Genomic DNA, 13,752 nt, shown 5'->3' with positions numbered 1-13,752 from the left:
TCCTGGGAGATCTGCTGGCAGTTACAAGTTCAGTCGTTCATTGCGATGCAGGTCAGGAAGAACTTGAACAAACTCTTAGGGTATGTCTATATTGTTCTGTTCTTGAGATTGTTTTTAGCAGCAATGCCTCGCCCACCCACAACTGCTTTGCATGCTCTAAGCTTGGAATAGTGAGGATGCACCAAGAGCACTGTCACCACTGCTCTGGAGCTCTTGAACATAGGCCCCCATATGCCTTATCCCCATGAACAGGGGCATGTGGTTGCCATGGAGAAAAAAGTAGAGGCACAAATTCATGCCACTGCTTTTCGCCTCAGTGCATGCCCCTGAAAGTGAGGTTAACATAGGGAAAAAAGCTCTGGGTAGGGTAGGGAAGGCTGGCCCCAGCAGCCTTACCTGGGATCCTCTCAGGGCTCCAGCAACAGCCATCCAGGCACACAGAGCATGGCTGGAAGCCAGAGCATGGCTCTGGCTGGCCAGGCTCCAGTTTCAGGCAGCGCATGTTGCTGCCACATGCACCATGCCACTTTTTTTGTCCACGTGTTGTTTTTTTTATACTGGGATGTCCTGGTATCTAAATTTGGCCCCACGCTACAAATATGCAGGGCAGAGAACCAAATCACATGTGTGGGGTGTGTTTTGTGGCATTTCAAGAACCTCTGAGGCACTGCAAAACACACATGTGGATGCAGCCATAGTGTCCTCACCATTAGGTTTATCAATTTGTAGCATGGCTTGAGTGGATAGGGCTTAGTTTTTGCCAGCAGTCTCAGGAACAGAACAGAGCCAGTTTTGCTATACTCTAAGGATCTTTATTTGAAGGAAGTGATTCATTGTGGACAATTGATCCTAACCACAATCCTAAGCATTACTCCACCTCCAACCTTGAATAAATGTGGTTGTTAACATAGCCGGGTCCAAATCCTAACAGTCCAGACTGAAAGCCTGATATATAAAATTGAAAGCCTTGCCCTTATCAAAGTCCGTGAAAGTTTTGCTAATGGCCAAACTGAAACTGAAATTTCATGCCAGATGTCAAATTTACATTCTGTTTTTTTATTAAAGAATATCATTTGGATGATCTATTTTCAACCCCAAAGGGTTGGAAAAAAGAGAGTATTGTCAAGAGAAGGGGGAAAACACCTAAGTTTAATATTCACCATCAGCAACAGACTGCTACTCAAAGTGTTTGGAATTCCTGAAAAATGAGGTAATTTTCTAAACTCCCATGCCCTGTATTCAGGATAAATTAGGAGTTACATTTTCCTCGCTTTGTAGAGAAAAATTGTAATTTAGTTAGACTTAATCAGTCTTCCCTTTCTTTTGCTATTCTTTTCATGTCTGCACTCTCTGACTAATTAAGATACCCAAGAAGAGGTAAGCCAGGTTTAAAATATATATAAAATGTCAACAATTGATCCTTTTATAACTATCTTAGGATTTTGCATAGACTCATAGCTGCAATTTCTAAGTTCTAAAAGGCAAACACTAAAAGAAAAAGAAACCAGTAAAATACCAACTATACCAATTCCCACGTTAGAGGGTATTTCTTCCTTAGAACAGAGTAAAGGCAGCATTTCAAACCTTTAAGTTGGAGTTTCCTGGCAATAAAAAGTCTAACCAAAAGATTTCCAGACAAGCTAAATACCACAGTTCTAGATGATGCCAATAGGGGCCATGCTGCTTGGTACCTCTGATAAATCAGGACCAGGAAAGATTGACTTCCATTTCTGTTACATTTGGAGAACATATTGAAAAGGCCCAAGTGCAGAATACAAGGAGTAAAGAGAATACTAAAATGAGAAAATACTATACAGAAGTATTCAGTGGAATGCTAATTACAGGTTAGGAACACAGGACAGGAAATTATTTCCTAGGCCCTAGAGGCCAGTCCCCTACATTCACAGGCAACCATTTGTCCAAAATGGTGCATATAAACATATTCAAGGAAGGGGTGGAATACTTTCTGGGTCCAATACATGACTAGCAAAGTCTTGAAGCCCATCTCTTGTTGAAGTTCCATATCCTGCGAGATATGTTGGATGCCTGAAGTACCCATTAGACCTGTGTTACAGAACACTTGGTGTCCACAAAACACTAACCTGGTTCATAAAGCACTGGTTCAGAAAAGTATGTGATTTTCTAGGCCTGCATTTGAACTATTGCAAGCCATTTAAAAACAGTTTAATAAGTTTCTCTCTGTTTTAATTTAAACTTCATTTAAGCCAAGATAGGTGTTACATGTGACCACAATTTAAGATATGTTCTCTATGTGTCCCCTATTCATCCTAGCTGCCTCTGTAACCTGTTCCAGGCCTTTTTTTTTAAGTAAAACATGCAGTATTCTGAGTAGAATTTTACCAGTGTTTTGTAAACAGATGCCTCCCTATCCCGACTAGGAATATCCTGACTAATTCCCCTAAGAATTGCATTAGTCTTTTTCACTAATGCATCATGCTGGTGTTTCGCTATTGACACTGCCTCTCAATTTCATGTCATCTCTACATTTACATTATTCTTTCATTCGGTATCATAGAACCATAGAACCGGAAGGAACCTGTAAGATCATCAAGTCTGGGTCCTCTGCCATGAGCAGGAAGTTATTGGGCTCAGACAAGCTCGATAAGGTTCCTGTCCAGCCTCATCTTGAACACCTCCAAGGACGGTGACTACACCACATCAGCTGGGAGTGTGTTCCAGATTCTAGTGACCCTTATAAGAAAAAAGTTTTTTTTCTGTGTCTGAATTTACCTTCTATTAGGTTTATGCCTGTTGGTCCTCGTACTCCCTTGATGTGCCTTTCTGAAGAATTGCTCCCCTAGCTCTTGATGCTCATTCCTGATGTACTTGTAGGCGGCTATTAAGTCACTTCTCAGCCATATCTTACTCAGACTGAACAGGCCCAGTTCCCAGAGTCTCTCCTCATAGGGACTGCCCTCAACCATACAGGTGGCCCTTCTTTGCACCTTCTCGAGCTCATCCACATCCTTCTTGAAGTGAGGTGCCCAGATCTGGATGCAGTACTCCAGCTGAGGCCTCATCAATGCTAAATAGAGAGGGAAGAGATCCTCCCTAGATCTATTGGCCACACATCAGCTGATGCACACCAAAATTTTATTTGCCCTTTTGGCAACCTCATCGCACTGTTGGCTCATATTCATCTTCCAGTCAATCATGACCCCCAGGTCTTGTTCAGATGCTGCATCAGCCAGTAGATCACTACCCATCATGTAGTTATGGTGAGGGTTCTGCCTACCAGATGAAGGACCTTGCACTTCTCCTTGTTAAACCTGATCTGATTTTGTTCCGCCCAGGAATCCAGCCTGTCAAGGTCATCCTGAATCTTTTCCCTATCCTCTGGTGTGTCCACATTTCCCCGCAGTTTGGTATCATCCATGAACTTAATCACTGAGCTTTCCACCCCCTCATCCAAGTCATTAATAAATATAGTAAAGAGTACAGGTCCAAGCACCAATCCTTGGGGGACACCACTGGAGACAGGCCTCCAGGATGAGGCCATCCCATCAATTACAACTCCGTGAGAGTGGCCTCTAAGCCAGTTGTCCACCCACCTCACCGTAGACTGGTTCAGCCCAGTACCCTCCAGTTTGATTGCAAGAATCTAATGGAAAACAGAATCAAAGGCTTTACTGAAGTCTAAATAAATGACATCAACCTCATGTCCCTCATCCAGATGGCTAGTTGGCTGGTTGTAGAAGGACACAAGGTTAGTCAGGCATGACTTACCCTCAACAAAGCCATGCTGGTTGCTTCATAACACCCCTTCAGTTACCAGCTTGTGATTTATGGCCTCCTTAACACATTTTTCAAAGATTTTATTCAGGACTGAAGTCAGGCTGACTGACCCATAATTTGCTAGGTCATCCCTTTCCCTTTCTTGAAGATGAGCACCACACGGGCCCTCCTTCACACCTTAGTTCCACGATTCTTCAAACAGCTTGGCCAGCAGTGCTGCTATAATCTTAGTCAGTTGTTTCAGGACTCTCAGGTGCAGGTTGTCTGGCCCAGCTGACCTGAAAGCATCCAGGTGTTGTAGGAGATCCTTCACCTGTTCAGCACTTATGTAATCCACTGTCTTCCCCACATTCCCTGGGCCTCTGGTTAGGTGAACAGCTCCTGTTTGATGTCAGGAATACCAATGTGAAGTATATATTTAGGAGTTCTGCCTTTTCATGGGTGTCAACTGTAGACTGCCCCTGAGCATTCTGTAGGGGTCTCACAGTGGATCCTGATTTTTTCTTGCTCCCCATGTACCTATAGAAGGCGCTTTTTTTGTCCTTTATGCCAGTTGCTAGCTTTATTTCCATGCCTTCCTTAGCTTTCCATGTCTTGTATCGGCAGGCCCTGCAATACAGGTAATCTCTGGTAGCTGATCCATTTTATATGCTTCTTTCTTTTTCAATAGCTCCCTAATATCCCTGTTGAGCCAAGCAAGTCTCTTGGCTCCTTTCCTGCTTTTTGTCCATGTGGGATGGCCTGTTTTTGAGCTGTGAGAATTGCCACCTTAAGGGAGCACCGTTGTTCCTGGACTCCCAAATCTTCCAGTTACTGCTCACAGAGGGTCTCTCCAACTAGCCTCTTGAACCTGCCCAAATCTGCCTACCTGAAATCTAGGACTTCTGCTCTGCTGATTGATTTCCCAGTCTTACAGTGCATGGTAAACCTTATCAGGTTGTGATCGCCATCTCCCAAAGTACCACCAATTCTCAGGTCACCCATTGTGTCCTCCCCCTTGGTCAGTACCAAATCCAGAGTGGCCTTACCCCTAATGTCAGAAATAGATCATATATTGTTGCCAAGAAGATGGCTGACCTGCTGGAGGTGGCCGAGTTGTCCTCCTACCAGATGTCAGGATAGTTGAAGTCACCCATGACAATCATGTCTTTAGTGTGAGCTGCCTCAGAGGAATCAGCTCTCTAGACAATGCCTGATCACACTCCTCCTTTTGGGAGGGAGGCCTGTAGTAGACTCCCACCATCAGGTCTCCCCCTCCTGGTCCCCCTTGTATCCTGACCCAGAGGGTCTCAAGGGACTCTTCCCTGCTGTCAAACGTGACCTGCAAGAGAGGTACTGCTCTTTCACATAGAGGGCCACACCTCCTCCCTGATCCTATCCTTCCTGTAAAGCCTATAGCCTTCAATATCCACTGCCCAATCGTGTGCGTCATTGTACCAGGTCTCCATCAATCCAATCAGATCAAATTCCTCATCAACCAGGAGTGCCTGTTCCTCCTGTTTGTTTCCCATTCCTCTGGCATTCCCATAAAGACACCTGAGTTCCGCCCTGGTTGCCTCAGGTTTTTTGGCATGTCACCTGCATCTCAAGGTATCAGTACTTATCTGGACGTCTACTGCTTGAACACCCTCCCGAATGTCATTAGAGTTAGAGAATTCAAGCACAGCAGTGGAACCTTCTCCCCAGCCCCTGGACGTGCCAAGTTTAAAGCCCTCCTCAACAAATCAGTGACTCTCATAATAAAAAGATCTTCTTCCCTCTGCCTGCGAGATGAATACTGTCCATTGCATATAGACCGCTATAGTTAAACCACATATCAAGGTAGAGGTATCTAAAGCCCACAGTGACACCATCTCCAAAGCCTTCGGTTCACCTTGTAATATATTGCAGTGACTATAATTGCTTTAATTGCTTATTTTGTTATTGATTATAATTGCTTTGACTGTTTATTTTCTCTTTTTATATGAAGAAAAGATTTAATCATTAAGATAAAAAGTAAATCATAACAAGATTAACTTTATAATTTAATCAGTCATTATTAGTGCTCGGAATTAACCATTTTACAGCTTAGCATAAATGTATTTGACATATTGATCTCATGACTTTAGAACTTAAATAAGGAAAATGCTTGTATAAGAGGCTGTGGTATGTCTTGTGTGTGTGGATATGCCTGGTTTATGTGGAAAGTGTGTGTGGATATGCCTGGTTTATGTGGAAAGAGGTAACAAAAGAATGAATGATGGACATATGTGCCAGTGACAGAGGAAGACGAGCCTCTTGCACCAAGTGGAAATAGCCTTCTGTGGTTTAACAGTTAAGGGCTGCAGCAGATATCTAGTCAGCAGTGAAGGATTACCAAACACTAAATCATGCTCCATCCTGATGGCTGAAGACTGCAAGCTACAGCCCCTGAAGATTGCAGACCACAAAGCCAGAAGGTCATGACCTACCAGTCCCAGCCTGCCAACAGGACAAGAAGGATGGCCTTTGTCTGACTCAGCAGAATCCATAGGCTGGTATGGACAGCTATTACTATAAAGAATGAACACAAAGACAAGGCTTTGGGTCTTTTCCACCTGCAAGGAGTTTTCAGCGTGTCCAACAAGACCTGACTCTAACTCTCTTGGTCAACCTGGCCGGCCACTAGACTGACCTTGAGAAACTTTGAAACTTCATAACACAACCTTTACAGGACTGTCTAACTTCTGTCTATATGTACTTGTCTCTTTTGAATGAATGGATGAGCAAATGAATGAATGAGTATGCATGGGAATGAGTGAAGCAAATAAAAAGAATAAAGAACAGGAAGGTTATGTTGTATGTTTTATGTTCCAATAAATGTGGTGGTGTGCCTTATCCTGATAAGATCCCAGCTTGTTTTCGATTCACACTGTATGCCCTGTGCGCACAACAACCTCCTCAATGCACTCCTCCCCTCCAATGGCTAAGGCCTCCAACTGGGAGAAGGCCACTTGTGCTCCTAGGTCCTTGAGCTTCACCCCCATGGTTTTGTAGTCTCTCATGATCCTCCCAGGGATACTTCTGATCATGTCATTGGTGCCCATATGAACAAGCAGCATGAGGCAGTGGTCAGTAGGGCGGACCAGGTTAGCGATCCTTGCTGTTACATCTCTGATCCTGGCTCCTGGAAGGCAGCAGACCTCTCAAGCAAAGGGGCCTAGACAACAAATGGCTCCTTCTGTGTCCTGCAGCAGGGAGTCTCTTACATTGTTTCCTTGCTGGGGTCAGCTATATCTGTACAGGATCATTGACCGTCAATGGCGTGAGGCCTTCATAGCTATTGTGCAGGGTTATTCGTGGGACAACTGATGCAAGTCGTGGCTTTAGTCCTGATGTCACCAATATCCACCCGCTATTGGTTGGGGCATTTTGTTCAGCTCCACACTCCTGCTCAGTCTCTATGGCCTCCCTCTCCAGGTGCAGGGCCTGGCAGTAGGCATCAATCTCTGCCTCATGTTCCCTGATGGTCCGTAGCCTGTCCACCTTCTCCTGTAGCTCCCTTACCCAGCCCTTTAAATCCTCCAGTAGTGAGCACATTCCACAAGTGGAAGCATTCATGCCTTTGATCCCATCCTCCAGCAGACATGCCAGTCAGCCATCACAGCCTGGAGTCAAAGGCTTTATCTGCATGGAGGCTAGGACCATAGGTTCTGTCTGGGTGGAGGCCTCCAAGGTACCTGGGGAGTTAGGGCTAGTCTGTCATCCCCTTTACCTGATGTCCAGCACTGGAGAACTATCCTCGGTGTGGGGGACTTTGGCTGTCTGGGGGCACAGGAGACACTGAGTGTGCCATGGCATGCATGGAACAACCGGGGGGCAACTCAGGAGAGTGCCCACTGATAGCTTTTTTGCATGCCCTTCCATGCTAACTCCTCCCCAGAGCCTAGAGCATGCCTGTTTGCACACATTGTTTGTACAGCTCCCTGGGGGCTGGTCTAATTAGGAGCCAAGGTGTGGGGGAAAGACCCTCCTTGGCTCTGCTAAGCTGACCCCTCTAGCTAGTGCCCATCCATTGTGGGACCCACTTACCTCCCGAATCTGTGCTGGGGGTCAAGTCTTCGCCAGAGGTCTTCACTCTTAAGGGTGCTACAGGCTTGCATCTGTGCATCTCTCACCAAAAGCTGGTCCCAACAAAAGAAAAAACAATTTTCATTGGCACCTTTAAAACTTTTTAAATCTCACAGCTGATAGCAAGTATCACGGTGCACAAGATTACCATATGCCATTTGCAGGGAATGGCTACCAGCCCCTGCCCTGTCCTGGTAGAGAAGGGGGCCAGTAAGTACCCCTCCCCTTCCCAGAACTCCTGCGCTAACTCACACGCTGGGCACAGAGCACACCTGTTTGCATGCTCTGTTTGCGCAGCTCCCTGGGGGCTGAGCTAAGTAGGATCGGGGGAAGCGGGGGCTCGACTCAGCTCCGCTCAGCGCCCTCTCTAGCTAGTGCCCACCAACTACAGGCTGCACTTACCTCCAGGCTCCACACTGGTGGTCAAGTTGGGGTCTGCCAGGGGTCTTTGCTCTTAGGGGCAAGATGGGCTTGCACCTGTGCATCTCCCACCAAGGGCTGGTCCCAACAGTACAGTACTAAAGTCAAACTAATGGGCCTGTTGTTACCTGGGTCGCTTTTTTCTTTTCTTTTTGAAGAGGCACTGTATTTACTATTCTCCAGTCATGGGATACAATCCCAAATTGACAGATTCGTTGAAGATCCATATGCAAGAGCTCATAGGTCAAGCACCAATTATTTCAAAATTCTAGATCATCTAGTCCCCAATTTTCTTACAGTAAGCCATCTAAATTTGCTTTCCCTCAAACAATGTAATTTCCTGTACCATATCATCATTCCTAGTAAGTACCTTGTTATCATCCTCAGTCTGTGTGTGCCCTTATTAAAGGTGGAGGCAAGGATACTCCATGCCTGGAGTATCCTTAAACCTCCAGCCCATCCATTGGCCACATGTCCTCCCCCACAAATATTTATGTGACTGAAGCATCTTTCACTGCATCCTTCTGATTTAGTCTGTAGAGTTCATCTCACTTTATTTCTGTACTGACTTCTAAGATGTAGCTCTCCTTACTTAGCAAACCATTTTTCCCCATTACATTGTGTGTTTATTCTTAATATCCTGTTTAAAGTATGTGTTCATCTAAATAAGTCTTCTTTACTTTTATTTCTTCTTGTCCAGGCTTCAGATAGTATTCATTACTTAAAACAAAATAATTCCATAAATCTACTGCCTTTAATTCTTTGAGATTCTGAGCCCCTAATTTTTCTTAGTTTCTCAGAGTTTACCTTTCTGAAGTCCAACAGCCTAAGCACAGACTTATGCCAGTCTGTACTGCAATTTAAACTGAATGGAATCAGCTCATGATCAGTTGGTTAAAGACCATTTTCCAGAACCAGCTCCCTCATGAGATCGTCAATCCTTACTAAAAAATCAAATCTAAAATAGCATTGCCTCTTGAAACTCACTTCAAGACTATTTGAAAATCTTTTTATTAGTTTTCTAGGAATGCTTATTCAAGTAAGTTAACTGGAACGTCAATGGAAAATACAAGCCCCATGAATAATAAATGCTTCCTGCAAAAAGTCTGCACCCAAAATATTCGTCAGCTATCTTGAACACACCTGCTTTTGTCCAACTATTTATAAGTTTTTCTCATTTAATAACAGCTCAAAAGCAATAGCATGCGTCTTGGCTAACCAGGCACACAATGCAAATAATGAGTTGCAAAAAATTAATCACATAGCTGAACTCATTTATTTTTACATAAGCCACAGGCAGAAATATTTTGGCTTAATGTATTTGGCAAAAAAATGATGAACAAAAAATTACAGAAGTAAAAAGTTAATTTGCAAATTCAGGACTGGGGAGGAATATACTCAACAGTTAAAACTGTTTCTCTGCAAGGCGCTGATCCCAATTTTTATCCATTCTTTGAGGCAAAGGGTATCCCAACGTCAGTAAAAGTTTTCAAAGACCACAGCATTTTGAATACTATCTGTTTAGGGATATAACCGTAGAAGTCTATTACAGACCTCCCAACCAAGAAGAACTGGATCTGGAATTCAATATCGAACTGGCTGAGGCTACATGCTTCCGATGCATGATTGTCAAGGGGGACAACTTCCCTGACATCCTCTGGGAAAAGCACATGGCCAAATCTGACCAGTCACGTAGCATTCACCTCTGTTGATTACCTCTACCTAACATACGAGGTCTACGGGCCAACTAGAGGAGAGGCACTGCTGGATCTGGTTCTGGCCAAAGGGGGTGATCTGGTGAGCAATTTGAGGATTGAGGGGAAGCTTGGTGACAGTGACCATGAACTGATCACTTTCTCTGTCCAATGCAGGGTGGGCAAATCCCTCAGTAAAAAGGAAATCCTCAACTTTGGGAAGGCAGACTTCCACAAACTCAGGAGACTGGTCAGTCAGGCAGTAGTAGACCATGGACCCTTGGGAAGGGGAGTCCACAAGGAATGGTTATTCCTTAAGAACTCAGTTCTAGAAGCGCAAGGGAAGTCCATCCCATCCCAGCAAGAAATGCAGTCAGTGGGCAGGAAAGCCCCCTTGGCTAAACAGGGAACTGCTGGACCTCCTGAAACTACACCAAGACTACTCAAAACCTGCCCAGACCTGTAGAAAGCAGTTCAGAAAAGCCAAGGCAGAAACTGAACTCAGATTAGCTGTCGGAATCAAGGACCAGAAAAAGTCCTTCTACAAAAAGTCCCGATATGTGGGTAGTCGGAAAAAGAACAAAGGCAACATTGGACCCCTGCAAGATAAAATGAGGCAGCTGATGTCTGACGCCCAAGAGAAGGCCAATCTCCTAAATGAACAGTTTGCATCAGTTTTCCACCTGCCCAAGGAGGTCACACTGTCAGACAGAATGCAAAAGCTTCCAGGGAGCAAGAGATGGGCCCCCAATTGATGCTGATCAGGTGAGGGAACACCTTGAAAAGCTAGACGTCCATAAGTCCACAGGCCCAGACAGAATGCACCCGAGAGTCTGCCAGCTACTTCAAGACATTACAGCACACCCTATGGCAAAGATATTTGAGAACTCATGGTGCTTGGGTGAAGTGCCGGAAGACTGGAAAAGAGCCAACATGGTTCCAATCTTCAAAAAAGGAAAGAAGAAAGATCCAGGGAACTACAGGCCAATCAGCCTGATGACCATCCCTGGAAAGATCCTGGAGAAAATCATCAAGGGATCCACCAGCAATGTGCTAACAAAAAGGTAACCTTCTGAACACCAGCCAACATGGCTGTGTCACTGGAAGGTCTTGCCAGACCAACCTCATCACCTTCTATGACCAGGTGACGCACTGCCTCGATAAGGGAGACAAAATTGATGTTCTATACCTGGATGTCAAGAAAGCCTTTGATTTAGTCTCCCATGATGTCCTCATGGTTAAGCTGGGAAACTGTAGCCTTGTACCTCTCGCAGTCCAATGGCTGGGGAATTGGCTCTGAGGTCGGACACAAGGAGTACTAGTTGATGGGAGTGAATCGACGTGGCACAAGGTGAACAACTGAGTCCCTTAGGACTCAGTTTTTGGGCCAGCACTCTTCAACATATTCATTATCTGAATTTGGGTGTCAGATGCGGACTCAAAGTTTGAGGACCACACTAAACTATGGGGGAAGGTGACCACACTAGAAGACGGGCTGGAGATACAGACCAACCTGGACACCCTTGCAAGGTCAAAACCTGATGGCATTTAATGTTGAGAAGTGCAGGGTGCTCCACCTTGGGAGGAACAACCAGCATCATATATATAGGCTTGGCAGCTTGCTAGCACCGTGACTGAAAGAGACTTGGGGGTCTTCATAGTTTCATAGTTCCTAGGGTCGGAAGGGACCTGAGTAGATCATCTAGTCTGACCCCTGCCATGGCAGGGGTCGAGTACTGGGCAGGGGGTCAGACTAGATGATCTACTCAGGTCCCTTCCACAAGATGAACATGAGCCACCAATGAGATGCTATGGCTGGCAAAGCTAACCAAACATTGGCATGCATCCATCAATACATCTCTAGCAAAATCAAGGACTTCATCCTCCTACTTTACTCAGCCTTGGTGAAGCTGCAGCTGGAGTACTGAGTCCAGTTTTGGGACCCCAGTTCAGGAGGGACATGGATAAGCTCGAGAGAGCCCAGAGATCAACCTGTATGATCAAAGATCAAGAGAGCAAGCCTTATGAGGAGAGGCTGAGGGACATAGGATTCTTCAGCCTGGAGAAGAGAAGGCTCAGGGGAGGCTTGGTGGCACATAAGAGGAGTGAATCTGGGAATACAGTTGTTTACCAGGGCTCCTCAAGGAATAACAAGGTCCATAAGCCACAAACTTCTAGAAAGTCTATTTAGATTGAACATAGGGAAAAACTTCTTCACAGTCTGAGCCTGGAGGTGGTGCAAGCACCTACTCTGGGCTCATTCAAAAGGCATTCAGACGTTTATCTTGCTAGGATCATTTGATCCTCCAGACTTCTTGTCTATGGCAGGTGGGCTGGATTTGATCTTACGAGGTCCCTTCCAGCCCCTAATGTCTATGAAATCTCTCCCCCATATTTGGCCCATCTCTCATACCTGCTGTAACATAAGTCCACTTGAAATTGGGCTCTAAACATACATATCACATGATAAGAGGGGAAGCATTTTTAAATATTTAAAAAGTCACCTTTTTTTTAAGTCAAGATTTTATACTGCTCTTCAGTTTCCAGTGTGCGAGAGTGACTGCCAAAGGGAGACCCAAGCTTAAGGGCCAGAGCTCCATCTAACTACTTATCTCACCTTACTGCTACCAGGATTTTTTCTCTCTGCATTGGAATGAAACTTTTGCAGTACATGTGGTGAAGAGGAGCAGAGATGCAGTAGGCACAGGACACAATACACTTAATAGAAATTCTGACTTCCAGGAGCAGAGTGAGACTGCCACTTATTTTGGTACCTTGACAGAAAGCAAACAAAAAAACCCCACAGATGACCTTGTGTGAATTCCAGTTCCAGGCCATGTGACTATTCCTTCTTTGGGAAGGAAATACAGGATAAGCAATCAAAGTCCATTCACTCTGGACAAGGCTTTGCACATTCTCATCTGTGTGCGTGTCATTTTGTCCAACACACTGAAACAAGAAACCAAAATGAAACGGATGAGATCACTTTATATCCTACCTGTCTAGAATGCCAAATGAACAACAGGCCTGGTAAAAAGATAATGTACAATCATGGAACTGGAAATAGGAAAGCAGGATAAAATGAAAGAGCATCCTGTTTGAAATCTGCAGTAGTGTGTGTGGCAGATGTGTCAAGTAAATGATATCCCATACCTTTAAATCCTCTTTGGGGTGCCTTGTTTCCAGTTCCATTTTTCAGAGTCCTTGGAAAAGATTTAAGCTACAAATTTAAAGGAGGCAGCAAGTTACAGCTCCAGTCGCCATACATTTTCTGGCTGTGAAAAAAAATACTATTTTAAGCCTGGCTAAATATGTGTGTATTACATCCTTGTAGTTCACTATCATCTCTTAATACTATTAAAGAAAAAGGATCTGAATCTACTTACATTTACTGTTATATCTGAAAAAGGGGAAACAACTGAATTTTTTGAATGATATAGAGAGCACTGCAGAGCCGGCTTAAACATGCTATTTCATATTGGCTTATTTCATATCAGCGTTAGCAGCCATGCATGTGGGGCAGTCTTGTAAGGCCGCAGCAGGTGATAGGACATAAGCAGTTGTTCCATCCTCTACTCCAAAGTATAGGTTGTAGCCCAAGATTAATTGGTTAATCCAGATTGTTAAAAGGCAAGTTAAAATTATCAGTCTAAGACAACGAGATAAAACATGTAATGGTAATGAGGTAGAACTATGTATGTAAAATTTTAATCCTCCTCCTACTGAAACGGTATTTTGTTCAGTTTCACTGTTTGAAAATTCAGTGCATACTTCCTTAAAAAATAAAATTCTT

The 13,752-nt window shown here is 44.5% G+C and overlaps 1 long non-coding RNA gene across 1 annotated transcript in view; it reads right to left on the bottom strand.

Annotated features, from left to right (window-relative positions):
- Positions 1–13,226, bottom strand: part of LOC149869027 (uncharacterized) — a 42,517-nt gene extending 29,291 nt beyond the window's left edge. Inside the window, exons 1-2 of the long non-coding RNA XR_016441052.1 lie at positions 13,113–13,226; positions 7,807–7,898 (exon numbers count right to left, since the gene is read on the bottom strand). This is a non-coding gene — a long non-coding RNA (uncharacterized LOC149869027). The remainder of the gene's footprint in view (positions 1–7,806; positions 7,899–13,112) is intronic.
- Between the last annotated feature and the right edge of the window lie 526 nt (positions 13,227–13,752).

This window comes from Crocodylus siamensis, chromosome 3 (genome assembly GCF_052110815.1).
Source record: "Crocodylus siamensis isolate JL-2025a chromosome 3, ASM5211081v1, whole genome shotgun sequence".
NCBI lineage: Eukaryota > Metazoa > Chordata > Crocodylia > Crocodylidae > Crocodylus > Crocodylus siamensis.
This window is presented reverse-complemented; position numbering and strand designations above follow the sequence as displayed.